Genomic DNA, 17,313 nt, shown 5'->3' on the forward strand with positions numbered 1-17,313 from the left:
TTGCAACAAACTGTCTCCATTTTACGAACAACCCTCCCCTTCCCTGTCGCTACTTGTATGACTTGTGTGGCCTTCAGCGGCGCCATGTTTTACTAGACAATCCTTCTTATGGCCGAGCTCAGAGCTCACCCCCTTTCTCCTTCACAGCCTCCATGCAGACAAGCTCAGAAACGAGCACTCTGAGATAATTACCTACAGTACAGCTACTAAACTCACATGGCAGAACTAGACAACCAGGCCTATCCGAGACATGTGTTGAGCCTTCCAGGAGTGGGAAGAAAGAAGGGTCATGGCCTGCAGAGCCCGGCTCAGGCGGAAGTGGCGTCATGCTAAGCGGCATGCCGGGAGAGGTAGTATTTTGGTCTCTCTTTAGCCAAGCTACTGCACGGTTTGAAGTCTGTCCGTGCATCCTCGCCGGCCGCTGACATGGTGGGAATGGAGCTGCTGTCCGACCAGGGCTACCGGGTGGACGGGCAGAAGTCAGGCGAGTTGAGCAAGATCCAGGCTTGCATGGGGTCTTCACGCAGGTCGACGGATCCGCCTACATCGAGCAGGGCAACACCAAGGCACTGGCCGTGGTGTATGGGCCGCATGAGGTGAGCCTTGTAGTTTTATTTATTGCGAACTGGACCCGCAGGTATTGGAACAGTTTACATGGGCACCGTTTTCATTACACAAGGACACATACATTTTTGGTTGGTGAGGGAAGATTAAGTGGGGTTCTGTTGTCTGTAACTTCATAGACGCGAGGTAGGATCCTTCTGCTGAGTGGAATCTACATCAGAGCTAGCCCAGTGCAACCAGGAAGAAACCGGATCTGCTCTGAGGAGCTTGTTATGCAGGGGGTCTTTATTTACTAAGCTGCCTTGCCATGGGCGTCCGCAGAAATTTTTCCAGGGGGGGGCAAAATGTTTAAGTCATCACCATCCTCCGACATGATGTGTGCCAGGTGGGGCACAAGAAACACTGGGGCGCAGGAGGAGCCATGTAGCTCTGAATGCCCCCTTGCTATTTTCCAAGCTCGCTGCACTTCCTAGGTCATTCCTGTCTACGTGACAGACAGGAGACCTCGATGGCAGTGCTGAGCTCCACAAGTATTCTTCATCTATAGATATTCTGTGTAATATGTACACCATGTGCACTCATGTCTATCCGGGTGTGTGCAAAGAGCCACAGAGACTGCTTCTGGGTAGTTTCCAATTCGGCGCCAAGAGACCTTGGGAGTACGTGCGCTCAATAAATTCCCTTTAAAATAACAATAAACTTATACAAAGAGGCTGAGGCAATACAGCATCGCACCTAACAGACAGTCCATGCACAGTCGTGTGTATGCAGCGCACATTTAAATAAATAAAATAAATAAAAACAAAATAACAGCGGGTTGGTCATCAGAGTCGAGAGTGGTGTGGAAATAGTAAAAGGGTGGATGGGAGAAAGGCAGGTGGGTGGGAGTTTGCAGGCAGGTGGATAGTAGGTTAAAGGCAGGCAAGTGGGTGGGAGGTTAGAAGAGGCAGGTGAATGGGAGACAGGCAGGTGGATAGCAGGTTAGAGGTAGGTGGTGGGAGCTTAGAGGAGGCAGCAGGATGGGAGCTTAGACGCAGGCAGGTGGATGGGAGAAAGGCAGGTGGATAGTAGGTTACAGAGGCAGGTGGATGGGAGCTTAGAGGAGGCAGGTGGATGGGAGGGTAGAGGCAGACAGGTGAATGGGAGCTTAGAGGGAGGCAGGCAGGTGGCATGGATGGATCCTACCAGGACGTGATAGTGGTGGCTGCCTATCAAGTATAATGTCCTGACATACTCAAATGCGTTCAAACTTCCCCAGACAGTGTGGTATATTTTTTTTCCCTCCACAGGGCACTGTTGGAGTCAGGTGGAGCAGGGGCTGGCCCTGTGCCCTTAAGTGGCCGGCGACTGCTCCATACTACGGGGTGAACTTTTCTCCCACACACCTTTGGTTGCAAGGCCCTGTTTGTGCACAGCGCTATAGTTAGTACTTTTGGTTGGCCCTTTCCTTGCTTTTCCTGTTCTCAAGTTGGTCCAGGTCTCACACGCATCATCTCCTAAGGGTGCTAGGGGCAGGTGCCCCCTATCCCCATCACCCCCTCCTGTCCAGGTCTGTTTGTTGCTGAAGCTGCTCTGAGCAGGCCTCATCCTGGCCTCCTGTCCTCTGAGGTTGGAATGCCTGTCACACACACTGCACCATCTACAGGGGGTGCCACGGGCTTGTGTCTCCCCTTACTCAACCCCCACCCCCTCCAGACCCTCTGGTTCAGGACTGTGGTAGGAGCTCAGAGCACACACTTTCCAGGCCTCCTACCCCCTGAGGTGGAAGCGTTCCTCACACAGGTGTCTGTCCCCTCTCAGTACCAGGGCATTAGCTGGCTGGAGCTCTGAGTAGGCCCCTTCCTGGGCGCTCCTTCCCTCTCTCGGATCTGGCCCTCACACACAGCCCCAACGGACGAGAGCCGAGGTCAGGTGCCCACCCCCTCAGTGCACCACGCCCCAGCCTCGAAGGCCCGTCCGTGCCACGGCTTAAAATACGCATTACTGTAGCCCCGACCACCAGGGGGTAAGGGTGAAAGCCAGGGTGCTAGGTCTCCAGCCTCCCGTGACCATGGGGATGTCTAGGTGTATTGGCTCCGAAGCCTTCACGTCCCCAAGTGCACCTGGCCACTGTGGTGCTGCTCTGTGTGGGACCGAGGCATATTCAGAGCCGGACTCCGTCCTTTTACAATGCAAGCGCTGCTTGTTCCAAGGACTCCGGTTAAAACACCCACATAGATCAAAAAGATTCACCTAAGTGCCATTAAAGCAAAATATTTACATATCGTATGGTGTACGGGAGAGAGTGCTGTAGAGAGTATTCTATGAAGCAGGTGTGACTGCCACATACATAGCACACCTCTGCTCTGAGAGTACCTTCTCAAAGCGGAATCCCTATATAGGTGTCCAACGGGCAGGTATTTTTATAAATAAGAAGAGTCTGCTGTAGTGGGTGCACATAGATCGTGCTAACGTCCATTCCGATGCTGCACTTTGGATTAGAAAATGTCAGAAAAAGACAGTCCCAAAAAAAAACATTGCTTCCTTTTTAGATCGATTTCACAGGGGAGCGAATGAAGCAAATGAGAGGAAAGAGAGGGTAAGAGGCAGTTCTTGCAGACGAGTCACAGTTTTCAGCAAGTGAGGAGCTAGACAGAGACAGAAAACAGGAGAGGTTATGACTTACTTTGAGCTGGGGGTGCAGGCAGGCCCGGACCTTCTCTGTTGATCAGGCTGAACAGCAGCCGTTTTCCTGCTCATCAAACAGGGCCTGCTGCAGACAGGCAACACTGTGGGGGGCTGTCATTGACCTTGTGCGCGGTTCTTTACAGCGTGGGCCGGGTGATCCAGGGGGGGGCAAGCGCCCCTCCTTGCCCCTCCCTGCGGACGCCCATGTGCCTTGCCATCGCGGTCAGTAGACTGGGGGTGTTCAACACGGAGCGCCTTGAGGCGACTCTGCCCACACTGAATGCTCAGACGTGAGTCCTGTGCTCTTCATGCCACTGGAATCAAGCTATCCTGGCTGAAGAGGGGTGAAACCCCGAAACTGGTCCTAGGATGCTTGTTTCCAGTCCAGGGAGGACCTGGCCTGGCAGTTCGGGCTGGACTATTCCCATGGGGCACAGGGTCAAGACTGATTTGCATATGGCTGGGTCCAAACTGGAATGGCATGGTGAGCAAAAAAACGATGGATTTAGGCCCAGATCTCTATACTGGGGTGAATGTATGACATTGTTCTGCATTCTGTCCATCTACAGTTCTTTTTGCATTTGTCACCCCGAGTATGACGGGTTGCTCAGACGTGAGTCCCGTGCTCTCCATGCCACTGGAATCAAGCTATCCTGGCTGAAAAGGGGTGAAATCCCGAAACTGGTCCTAGGATGCTTGTTTCCAGTCCAGGGAGGACCTGGCCTGGCAGTTCGGGCTGGACTGTTCCCATGGGGCACAGGGTCAAGACTGATTTGCATATGGCTGGGTCCAAACTGGAATGGCATGGTGAGCAAAACACGATGGATTTAGGCCCAGTTCTCTGTACTGGGGTGAATGTATGACATTGGTCTCCATTCTGTCCATCAACAGTTCTTTTTGCATTTGTCACCCTGATTGGGACGGGTATGCTCAGACGTGAGTCCCGAGCTCTCCATGCCACTGGAATCAAGCTATCCTGGCTGAAGAGGGATGAAACCGGTCCTAGGATGCTTATTTCCAGTCCAGGGAGGACATGGCCTGGCAGTTCGGACTGGACTGTTCCCATGGAGCACAGGGTCAAGACTGATTTGCATATGGCTGGGTCCAAACTGGAATGGCATGGTGAGCAAAAAAAACGATGGATTTAGGCCCAGATCTCTGTACTGGGGTGAATGTATGACATTGTTCTGCATTCTGTCCATCAACAGTTCTTCTTTTCTCTTTTCACACTGACCTCGAGACACACTAATGAATACGATTATAATGATGGCAGCTCGGTTGGCTGGCTGATTCGGACCCAGGGGCCGGCCCCGTGCACAGATTGTGCTGCAAGGCTCCAAGCACAGCAGTGCACACACACTCCGGCTCTGAGCATCGAACCAACCTGCATGACAGAATTGTTTTGTTTTTGTTGTGTTTATAATATAATGAACGCGAGCTTGACCTGAGCGCTTTACATGAGCAGCAGTTAGATTACAGAAGGACACATTCATTTTTGGTAGGCACGAGGACATTCAGTGATTTGCCCAGAATCACAGGATGTTAAGCCGACGCCGAGACTCAAACCTAGTTCCCCAGCTCTAAAGCCGGCAGCTCTGGCCGTTACGTCACACCGTCTCCTCAGAGTGTGGCTACCTGTAACCCACGGCCGACACTGTCTGCTGACAGACTAGCAGCTTTTCTGATATTTGAAGACCGGATATTTGCAGCGTGGATGCCGTGAAGGTGGAGGAAACTGCAATTGTCCAAATGACCCTCAAACAAGTCCTAATTAATGTATGGCACAGTTAGGTCAGGGCCTCACTGGCCTCTGGGGTCGCCTGTCAGTCGAAGGCGGATATGTGCAAAGTGACTAAAATGCATAGAATATTCCTACATTTACGTAGACCTGCGCGCGCACCTCTTTTTATTGACATCTGTCGGGTGTTCTCAGCTGCCATGTCCATGCCACCACAGTGCGATTGCGGATCGTGCCCCCTCCAGGTGCCCGCAGGGACGCCTGCCACAGCCGCGGGATTGGACTCGGCGTCGAGAGCGCAGTGCCCCTTAAATGCGGGGTGCCATTCCCAGAGCTGCGCAGCCGGCACATGCTTCCTTGGCCAACATCTCCCCAACAGGGGGAATGGAAAGTGAAAGTGCATGAGGCTGCTGAGGGCGGAAGGGGGACAGGAGATGTGCATGCCGTGTGGCTGTACACATCATTGCAAGCGCGTCTCCACAAGCGCGTCCACAGACTACAATCGCCAAAAGCCCTGCGCGTGCCCATCTCCTGTCCCACTTCCGAGGCAAGTCAACAACAATAGATCTCGCTGGCGACAGCTCTTCGCGCTGCGTTCGCCAGGCGAGACCTAAATAGGCTCTTGAGGAAATGGAGCTGTTGTATGAAGAACCCTGCACAAAACAACTGCAAGACGAGCACCACCCAGTGGTAGGTATGTGCAGCAGCACATCTGTGCTGGCAGAAACAGCACAGCACACAATTTTACTACATGCGAGATTTCTATCTTACTTATGGCTCCTGCAAAGTTTTTCAGTGGGAGTATTTCACTCTAGTGTATGGGTTGTGATTGGAAACTTTTCTTCAAATTTATGTAACTGTATGAACTGTTGTTATGTAACTGCTCTTTTACAAACTACTTGTATGCTGTAGTAACTCTTGTTATGCAAAGCACATAGATATCCGTTATGGCGGTGGTGCTGTGGGTTCGAGACCCACATGCTACTAAATAATGCACACAGGCACTGGATGATAGTTGGTTAACAGGCCACGAGCACGTGCACCCGGGCCCTTTTATTATCAGGGTCATGTAACTCGTGACGCCTGTGGTGGATGGGGGTGGGGTGCATGTGTGTCCAGTCTTCAAGGGAGTGGCTGGTAAACTCAGTGCCTGCTGAGGAACTAGAACGTGTCCAGCAGGACACTACAACGGTCTTGTTTGTGCTACATAAATTCATACAAAAAATTTAAATAAAAAGCAGTTTTTACTCCTGATAGGCAAAACAGAATTTGAAACTACAGGTGTTTTTTTTGTTGTAACTCATACTTGCTTTAGCACCAAACATGCACATACATAATATGACCTGTTTTTCACCGTACAACCTCCCTACACAGACTCGTCAGCAAGACGAGCAGAGTGTCACATCCCAGCCGAAGACACTGATCCAGAGAGATCATTGGGGCAGTATGAGAGGGGGCTTGACAAACCCCCACTTTGTCTGTGAGGGGTATTTGATTGATTGTAAGGAGTACACCAGGCTGGTAGGCCACTTATCTAATGGTTTGATATCACTATCGCACATTGTAGATAAGAACGGGTTTGCTTCTCATTCAAGAAGCAGCATATCTCAACAATGACTGAACACTGCAGATAGTGGAACCTCTCTTATAACACTTGGGTGCATATCTGATACCAACATATTGGGTGGGCCTGCACCCTCAGCAGCAGGAGTGGCCAGTGCTTAATTTGTAAAAGATTAGTTACCGGGGCCCAAAGTTTTGCTAAGTAACTCGCTGCCAGTGCTATAGTATGTCAGGGTGCCCAAAATCAAGCCTTCGTAGGCTTGATTCCACGTCTTGCCTCTTTCATTTCCCACCAGACACTCCCTGACCCTTTATCTCAATCTTTCAGGTACTCTTTTTTTCTTTTTCTTTCTTTTCTTTCTTTCCTTTTTTCTTTCTTTCTTTCTTTTCTTCTTTCTTTCCTGCTCTCTTTCTTCCATCTATTCTTTCTTTCTTTCTTTCTTTCTCCCCCCTCTTTTGTTTTTTTCTCTCTCTTGCTCTGGATCAAAGTCTGATGAGAAAAAATAAGTGCTGATTCGCAAAAATGAGTGCCAGTGGGTCCCATCTGCAACCACTGGCTCAAATTAAGTACTGGCACTGGCGCAATTAGTGTTCCCATTTTACAGAGCGTATAACAGCAAATTGGAGCCACCAGCCCCACCTACCCTGCCTATTTCTCTCTCTGCTGCAACATCATAAAGTCTACATGGGCTACTCCTCAAATGTTGCTTTTACTCTGACTACTTTCCAGGGCCTTTTTGAATTACATTAAGAATGTTGTTGCTGATCATCCACAGGTGTCTCCATTCAGAGCAGATGGTATCCATGACTAGTAATACTTTTTACATCATTAAGTAGCTTTTCTCAAAGAAAGAGTATGAGAAAAAAATGGGATGCTCTTCATCCTTGTAACAACATTGCTCCTGTGCGGTGCCTTTTCTTGTAGCAATGAACAAAGGCGTTAATGAACTTTCCGGTGGCATCATGATGGTGAACAACCAGTGCTGATGGAAACTGCCTCTTTAATTATCAAAATGTTTTTTCAGTTTCTTTGTTCTAGGTAAATCCCGTTTGAAGATTTTTACTGTTCTATAGGTTTGTATGTCAGCTGATTGGCAAGAGCAGTCCATATTGAAGTGTCTGTGTGATTAGATATGTCTCTGCGTGATAGGGACAAAGGGGTCACCCACAAGCTCTTACTGCCTCAGGCCCTCCTACCGGCATCGACACCCCACTTACTACGGATAGCCATTACTTATTGGAGGAGCGCAGTGAAGTACACTAGACGGACACCTCCGTATGCTCCCACTAGTCCGCTGTTAGGCATCCCCACACAAACGGAACTGGTCACTACCCGTGCTTTACAGGCATGGGCTGATGCTGGCATTGCCACGGTAGGAGAGTTCTTTTCTGAAGGTGTAATAATGACACATGACACGTTTATACGCGCACATGGTGCACCCGATACACTGTTCCTCTTACATGCACATATCTCCAGATATATACGCACTACATGGTCACCGGAGGGTACTGAACCAATCACGAACACGCTTCTTACCATGCAATACCTGATGGGAAATGGGGCACGCCTGTCAAAATGGTTGACTCACGGGATTCGGACTGAAACGACAATCTCATTACGACCACTACATGACAAATGGGAAGAGGACGTAGGCCGTGTATTTACAGACAAGGAATGGGACACTATTCTGGGGCACCCCAAAAAGGTGTCTCGTAACCCTAAATTCTAATTTATTCAATTAATGTTACTTCACAGAGCTTATTTAACCCCACGCAGATTGTATGCTATGTTTTCGGGTGCAAGTGATGCCTGTCCGTGCTGCCACGCACCCAGCGCGGCGCTGGTACACATGGTATGGGACTGCCCTAGACTGGGGCACTATTGGACGACAGTATGCAAAATACTGACGGATATAGCCCCGGTGCGTCATAACGACACACTGGAATACTGTATATTGGGACTAGGACCCCAGCGAGAAGAAGGGTAATCCCATTTGTCGATTTGCTAATCTTGCGCTCCTTCTAGCTAAAAGAGCCATAACCACACGGTGGAAAGCCGCTAGGGCTCCGTCTCCTAAAGATTGGCATACAGAGGTAGTGAGATGGGGTAGGGCGGAGGGAGCTGAACTACAGAGAGAGGAATATAGAGGCTTACGGAAAACACCAATATCATTGAGCTGGTATGCAATCATGGAGGAATATGCAGCGATAGATATATTATCCTATTAAGAAATCGCGACACCATCTATTGTGGTCATGGACCAATGACAATAGTTCACAAAAACTCCTTACAGAGTCAGTGGGCTCTGTTACCTATTATAGCAGGAATACACAGTACAAATAAGACGGACTGTGGAGCCAAGATACACTCCTGGTTTAGATCTAGACATGTGCAAATGCTACTATGGACAATTGTTGCCGAGCTTGGGGGGGGGGGGGGGGGGGTTGAGTAAGTTTTGTTTTTGAATGGAATAGATGTGATGGGTCATGTTAGATTTGATTAACCATGACATGTTCTGTTGGACTTCTGATGTAGGCGAAACTGATGTATATTATCTGTAATGGCATGCTGTGAGAGACTTATTCAACAATTTACGGCTTTATGCAATGTCATATAGGACATTTCCTAGACCTATTGCGATGTGAATGTGTACTCTGTTCATTTGAATGTCAACATATGTAACTAAGCCAAGTACCAACGTGCTTATGTATCGCTCTACAATGATTGGACAATTGTTGTGAAAATCAATAAAAACAAATACAAATTTTTTAAAAAGTGTCTGTGTGAGATTATAAAGGCCAGAAAGAAAAAGCCACTTGCCTTCGGCAATGATCGTTCTGGTGGATACTCTATCTAACTGCAGATTCCTCACCTTGTGACTATTCTCTGACACCATTCCGGACCTGGAAACATTTTAGCAAAAACGTCATCTGCGCTAACAGAGGACACCGACTTCATAACAATGCCAGCATCTCAACACGTGGTAAAGTCAACCAACACTCAAACTGTAGTTTCCTTGCCATTTTTTCCACACAAACAGGTAGAAGGAACAGAAATTTGAAAAACTGTATATTTGCAAAACATACTACTGAAAATTAACAACTTAAGAAGTAATGACAGGAAATGTATAAACAGCAGATACTCTTCCTAAAGACAAGGAGGTGAGTGGGGTAGGTGAGGAATCTGCAGCTAGTTAAATATCCAACAGAAAGATCATTACTGAAGGTAAGTAACTTTTTGTACTGATGGATACTTCAATTTTTCTTCTGATGGATACGGCTACCTGCAGATTCCTCAATTCGTGAACAGATTACCAAGCCATAAAGTACTTGGAGGAGGGGCTTAAAGAATAGTTAAAGCAAGAAGTCTTATAGAGCAGATTGGGCACAATGACCGTCCTGCTGAATCTATATATCAGATAGTAATGTTTGGGAAAAGTGTGCAGAGATGCCCATGTAGCAGGTCTTCGTAGCTCATCTAGCAAAACTCTGTGCAAAGGTAGAAGATTTTGTTATAGTAAATTGAACACTTATGCACTCAGGTGGTTGTTTGTGCACTAGCGAATTACACATTTTTAATGCATAAAATAATCCACCTTGATAGTGTTCTTTTCTGACCTGATCTTGCTTTTCTCTCATCTATGCAGCCTCAAAAATGATCATGAACACAGAAGTCTTTTGCTCTATCAAGGTAAAAGTTTAGCGTACTATGTGGGTCCAGCCCATGGAACCTCTATTCCTCCATTAAAGGTGTGGAGGTGAATAAAAAGAGGGAATGGTAATGGACTATTCTAGGTGAAATGGGGTTACAACCTTAAGCAAAAGCAGCTCGCTCTGGTCCGTAGTGCCAACTTAGTGACTATTACTTCGGTGAGATTCATCAGTAAGTTGCAGGCCTTTTATGACTGTTTTGCTACTAACAATAGTGTTTTCAATGACAACTTCATTATATGACAGCTATGTAAAGGTTCTAATGTAGAACTCATCAACAATGTTAAAGCTAAACTGAGGTCCCACTGCGGCATTATAAAAGGTGTTGGGTGAACTTGTTTGTAAGATCCTTCAAGAAATGCAAAACAACAGGTGATTTAGTTGGGATTGTTGGCCTGGAAGGTAGAGGAGTGCCGATAAGCCAGCCAAGAACCTGTTACCACCCCTACAGCACAGCCTTGCCGTGCTTAAGAGCAAAGCACAGAATATTAAAGAGACAGCCTTTTAAAGGATCCACTGCATTATCAAAATACCAAGTGATAAACTTGTTCCACCTTCCGTAATACAACATTTTGGTGGAGTCACGGCAAGCAGACAAAATTACATCTGCCACTTTTGATGTCAAGTGGAATGAAGCAAATGTCCCTACTCAATCTTCAGGTTTGGAGTTGTAGCTTCTGAAGGCTAGGATGTAGAACTTGGCCCAGTGACTGGGAAAGAAGATGGACCCAGAGAGAAAGCTGGATAGGGATACACAGTGAGAGTTGCAGGAGGTCTGCATACCACACCCTTTTTGGTCAATCTGGGGCGATGAAGATTAATTAAGCCTGATCTTGGCGAGTCTTCCTCAGAACACGAGGAACAAGCATTTGCAATGCAATAGGTCTCGCATTTACGCGAGTTTGAGCTATTGACAGTGCAAATGCCAATGCCTTTTATTTTTGTTTTCATTTTTATAACATAAATAAAAGGCATTGTCATTTACAATGCCAATAGCTTAAACTCGCGTAAATGCGAGACCTATTGCATTGCAAATGCTTGTATTTCTTTAAGAGCGCGCTCCTTCCCTACAAACAGATTTTGACACAGAAGAAATCTCCAACTCGAACACACAATGGACAAGGAGCATTCCACCCCTTCCACCCTTCTCCCATGTTCCCTCACTGACTTCTAAAGAGCTTCTTTCTATCTTGACTTGTGCTTTTACCTTCACCTACACTTCACGTGCTGACATGTTTGGGTCTCTACTTGCAATATGAAAAAAGAAACTCAAAATGCAATTGTGTGTTTCAACCAGTGGCCGGAATTTGCATCTCCGCCCCCCCCTCCCCGCACACGCGCGCTCGCACACACTCCTCGCGCGCACACACATTTGTCACTGCCTATGACAGATAGCATTCCCCAAGTTAAGGCACTGAATGCAGTTCAGAAATTACATATCCGTCCCTTACCCTGCAAGAGCCAAAAGAGATCATGAATATATATGTCATCGATATTATGACTGTCAGCCCGGCTTTGAAATATGGTGTGGAACGCCAAAGCGGTGCCATCGGAATTCAACTGAATTCAAACAGCAATAAAAATATCTCTGCTGGTGACAGGGAACTTGTCGGGTGTTCGCAGCGGAGATGTGGAGGCCGCAAAGTGTGGGTGACGAGCAACGTGGCTCCTCCACACTCTCAGACAGCTGACTGGCGCATTTTGATCACTATGGGTGTGTAGGGCAGATTCATGCATGCACTGTACCTGCTAATGCTCAGGGGAGGTGATATGGCGTCACAGGCAGTACTATCGACTTTTGATCTGGGTAGTCAGGTTCGAATCTCTGCGTCGGCTCAATCTCCGTTGATTCTGGGCAAATCTCCCCTTGCCTGCAAACACATGAATGTGTCCTTGAGTGATGTAACTGTTGCTTATCTAAAGCCATCCAATACCTTCGAGTTCGCACCAGTGCTTGAAATGGATAAATATAAGTGCAAGTACCCTGTACCAAGGTACCTGCTTGTATCTGAGAAGTGCCTACTCTCCAATTAAACGTATTATGTCACTCTAGAGAAGTGTTGGGACTCTCCCTCTCAAAATAAACCAGTGCCGGTACTCAGTACCAGACAGTACCGGGCCATTTAAAGCACCGGTTCGCGCTATATAAAAAAAAATACAGCATCTCTCGTGATGGGGCACAAAGCGCGCACTGTCTGTGTTGCTTGCCTGTTCGCCATCAAGCGTCGCCATCTTTAGTAAACAAGCAAAGAGCAGCGGGAACAAGCTGACGCACGGGCAGTGGCATCTTCCGGTCTCCTGGGTGTGTTGTGGTTCGCATGGGGCCTCTTGCCTGCCCTTCCCTTCAGCTCCAGTGTGCTTTGGGGAAAAACACATTAAAGGCGCACCACGTGTTTTTTCGTACGAAGAATGAGGAAAAAGAAATATATATATATATATAAAAAAACAACAATAAAAACAGAACAAAGAGAGTTATTAGCGTGCAGTTCTGGAGACTGGAAATCATGAAACCGTACATGGCCTCATTTAGACTTTGGTGGAATGGGAGCCCTCGGCATAAATTGGCAGGGTGCGTGAACGTGTTGTGTAATGCACCCGGAAGCCCGCCCTATAATGCACCAAGCAGCCCGCCCTATTTAGAAGCTCTTACCATCTTGCGAAGATGACAGAAATGATAACACATCAGAAGTGTAAGTGTTGACCAATGCCTCTGCAGCTATATACCTCTCTTCGTTTTAATTCCATAGAGCATGTGTCATCCGTTTGCAAAACGAACTAGGCGCGAGAGCGTGCTCGTGCCACATGAGCCATGTGGTTTTAATTATCGTGTCCGTGTCTGGGCACGATAATTGAAAACCCCATGGCGGCGGTGCGGGTAACCGACAGCAATAGGCCATGGGCGGAGCAATGCACCCGCCTTTGGCCAATTGCGCACTGTCTTTGTTAAAAAGACACACGCAAAGGCCAATAGCGTGGGCCAAAAGGAAAAGCACACGCACGAGCGTGTGCGATTCCTAGGTTAGTTTTGAAACCCCCTACAAGAGGTCTCTCGCGGGGAACAACCTTTACAACGCAACTTTTACAACGCACTACCTTTACAACGCATTTTTTACAACGCACAATCCATTACAACGCATGACATTACAACGCAGGACACTACAACGCATTTCTAAATACTACCTTTACAACGCATTCCATTACAACGCATACTACCATTACAACGCATACCATTACAACGCATAATATAGTAATATACTATCCAACACTTACCCTACTGTTGCACCCCCTGGAGTTAGAATAGTAATTTTTACCCCTATACTATCCAACACTTACCCTACTGTTGCACCCCCTGGAGTTAGAATAGTAATTTTTACCCCTATACTATCCAACACTTTCCCTACTGTTGCACCCCCTGGAGTTAGAATAGTAATTTTTACCCCTATACTATCCAACACTTACCCTACTGTTGCACCCCCTGGAGTTAGAATAGTAATTTTTACCCCTATACTATCCAACACTTACCCTACTGTTGCACCCCCTGGAGTTAGAATAGTAATTTTTACCCCTATACTATCCAACACTTTCCCTACTGTTGCACCCCCTGGAGTTAGAATAGTAATTTTTACCCCTATACTATCCAACACTTTCCCTACTGTTGCACCCCCTGGAGTTAGAATAGTAATTTTTACCCCTATACTATCCAACACTTACCCTACTGTTGCACCCCCTGGAGTTAGAATAGTAATTTTTACCCCTATACTATCCAACACTTACCCTACTGTTGCACCCCCTGGAGTTAGAATAGTAATTTTTACCCCTATACTATCCAACACTTACCCTACTGTTGCACCCCCTGGAGTTAGAATAGTAATTTTTACCCCTATACTATCCAACACTTTCCCTACTGTTGCACCCCCTGGAGTTAGAATAGTAATTTTTACCCCTATACTATCCAACACTTTCCCTACTGTTGCACCCCCTGGAGTTAGAATAGTAATTTTTACCCCTATACTATCTAATACTTACCTTAAATGCAATTTAATATTATGCGTTGTAATGGTATGCGTTGTAAAGGTAGTATGCGTTGTAATGGATATGCGTTGTAAAGGTAGTTTTTAAAAATGCGTTGTAGTGTACTGCGTTGTAATGTCATGCGTTGTAATGGATTGTGCGTTGTAAAAAATGCGTTGTAAAGGTATGCGTTGTAATAGTATGCGTTGTAACGTCATACATCCGTCTCTCGCTGCTAGGCGCGAGACCTAAAAAGGTTTAAGGGAGGAAATGCGTATTGAAGTGAAAAATTCAATTACAACTGGAACACATTACAGATGGCTCTTTGCAAGAGAAACTGGAGGACACAGAACTTCGGACAATGTGTAATGTTGTGAGTAGCAAACAAGTCCATTTGAGCAGTGCCCCAATTGGTGAAGATGTACTGAACCATCTTTGGGTGGAAACACCACTCGTTGTCTGCAAGGTAAAGTCAACTGAGGCTGTGGTATGTAGAGAGCCAGCTAGATGGTTTGCTCCCAGACTAACACTATGTTGGTGAGTAAAAAAGAAAGTATCAACACTCCTGGACAAAAAGGCAAGCCCTCACTTTACCTTATTTGTTGATATCACACATCGCAGTCATGTTGTTTGTCAAAATCTGAACAGTCTGACTGTGGATAGTGGGAATAAAGGATTTTTGGTTCAGATGCATTGCCCTGAGTTCCAGAAGACTGATATGAAGATCCGGCTCTTTGGGAGACCAGAGGCCTATGATCTCCAGATGAGCACCACACACTAGAGAGGAGGCATCCTTCACTGTTGTGGGAGGATGGAAAGATAATCCTGCAGTTAGATTAACTTCAGCTTACCACCAAATGAGATCTGCTGAGCATTTCGGGAGATTACAATGGTGTCCGACTGGCTTCCTAGTGTTGGAACCAATACTTGTGGAGGCATCACTGAAGAGCCCTTATACCAGCATGCACATTTCACCAGTAGTAAGAGGCCAGCAGACCTAAAGGTGTAAGACCTTCAGGCTGGTATTTGAGCTCCACCTTGAAACTATGGAACCATGGATTGAATGTTCTGAATCCTCTGAACATGTGAAAAGTTTGTAGAATTGTTCTATCCAGTACGGTGCCATCAACAGGATACAATGAGAGGACTCTAGGTGATATTTGGGCCTGTTTATTAAAATGCCCAAGTCAAACAGCAGAGACGTGTTGGACTACAAATGGTGAGAGGCCACCTCTGATGATTCAGCTTTGAGTAGCTAATTGTCCACATACAGAAATACCAGGATCCCTACCCTTCAGAGATGAGCCGCTGCCTCTGCAATTACCCTTGTAAAGACGTGAGGTGCAGAAGTTAGGCCAAAAAGAAAGTACAGAAAATTGGTAGTGAGGGGAATCCATTACATTTCCTGTGTGGATGCATCCTGCAAATCCGGTGGTACTATCCATTGCCAAGGGTACCTGAGTCAGAGACAGCATCCTGAACTTCTCCTATTGGAGGAAAAGGTTGAAGATCCTGAGGTCTAGGACTGGTCAGAGACCACAATCCATTTTGGGACTCACAAAGTACTGTGAGTAGCACCCCTGCCCAATTCCCTGTTGTTGGACTAGCTCCACTGCTCCTTTCTTTAATAGTAGAGTAACTACTGTAAAATATGTAGATGCAGCTCCATCGATAAACCGGGATGGGGGATTGTAGGGAGGGAACCAAGGGAAAGACAGATTATACCTCTCTTCCATTATTTACAAGATCCACTGGTCTGAAGTCATGGCTGTCAAGAGCCGGTCTTCTAGGCAACACAACTTCTTGGCATGAAGGTAAGGTTGTTTATCGCCGAGGCAGGAATGGATGCCAGAATGACAACCTGGAGTCCAGGACTGCTCCAGGAAATGATGCAGCAAGAAGGAAAAACTGAACACAGAAATACCTTCAAGCTGGTCCAGGCTGGAATCAGGATTCAAGAGAAGACAGCAAGCAGAAGTCGAGAAGAACTGGAGACTGCAGAAACCCAAGGAAGCCAGGAGAAAGTAACAAAGAAACAATTACGACGCAACTGGCTTCAGAACAGAGTCCGCTTTTATAGTGAAAAGCAGGAAGTAAGCAAAGTAAGTAAAAAAAACTGCCTACTTAGACTGGGACGAAAGACATAATGTGCATTTTAATTTAAGTTTAGGATAACTTGAAATCAATATGTGAGTAATCCTAATATGTGCCACAAACAACTTAGATATTCAGAAAAACTGTGTGTGTTGTATGCCAGAAATTCGCATGCAGGGATAAGGACCCAGGCACCTGAATAGTGCCCAATCCAAGATGGCGGCGGTGGAAGACACTGTGAAATCTTCACCACCACCTCAAACACACTGCATGAGGTCACCATGACTCATGCAGCAATGAGGCCAGAAACTACCATGGGCAGTGCGGCAAGGAAGGCAGGAGTTGCTGCGTGCCATACGGCAAGTAACATGGAAGTCACAGCGGCAGCAGGAGTAAGGAAACAATCCTTACAATGGCTTTCAAGGCCTGTACTCTGCATCATACTGGTCGTTTGTGCAGTAGCATAGCTAGCCGGTCATGGGCCTTAGTACAAGGAAGGAAATGAGCCCCTTGGCTGCTATCTTAATTAAAAAAATACAGCACTAAGCGGGATTCAGTGGACCCCAGGCCTCTGGGCCCCAGTATCACTGCACTGCCTCAACTATGAATGCTATGCCACTGTGTTCCTACACCAGCAAGTCCAGACTAGAACTTCTTTCCTTGTTGGTTTGGGGCGAGTGGAGGAAGATGAGGAGGAAAGATAGACTGTTGAGTTGAATGACCTTTAGATTTTCCCCGACACCTAAACTGCCTGTAGAGTTGGTTTTATAGTTGTTGTTGTTGAGGCTGAGTAGACTCCCACTTCTGCAAAACAAGGGCCTCTTGAAAAACCTTTGAACCTTCAAAATTGTCGAAAATGTCAATAGAGTTTTTGAAGATCTCACAAACGAGCTGTTGCTCTGTTGGACCTAATCCTTTCAAGAGCAAAGTCTGCTTTATCCGCAAATAATTTTGAATGCTCAAAA

At 46.8% G+C, this 17,313-nt stretch overlaps 1 long non-coding RNA gene across 1 annotated transcript in view; it reads left to right on the forward strand.

Moving 5' to 3' along the window:
- Positions 1 to 361: 361 nt before the first annotated feature.
- Positions 362 to 17,313, forward strand: part of LOC146856484 (uncharacterized) — a 44,512-nt gene continuing 27,560 nt past the window's right edge. The window contains exon 1 of the long non-coding RNA XR_014980954.1: positions 362 to 596. This is a non-coding gene — a long non-coding RNA (uncharacterized LOC146856484). The remainder of the gene's footprint in view (positions 597 to 17,313) is intronic.

The sequence above is a fragment of the Triturus cristatus genome, chromosome 4_1 (genome assembly GCF_964204655.1).
Source record: "Triturus cristatus chromosome 4_1, aTriCri1.1, whole genome shotgun sequence".
Taxonomy (NCBI): Eukaryota; Metazoa; Chordata; class Amphibia; order Caudata; family Salamandridae; genus Triturus; species Triturus cristatus.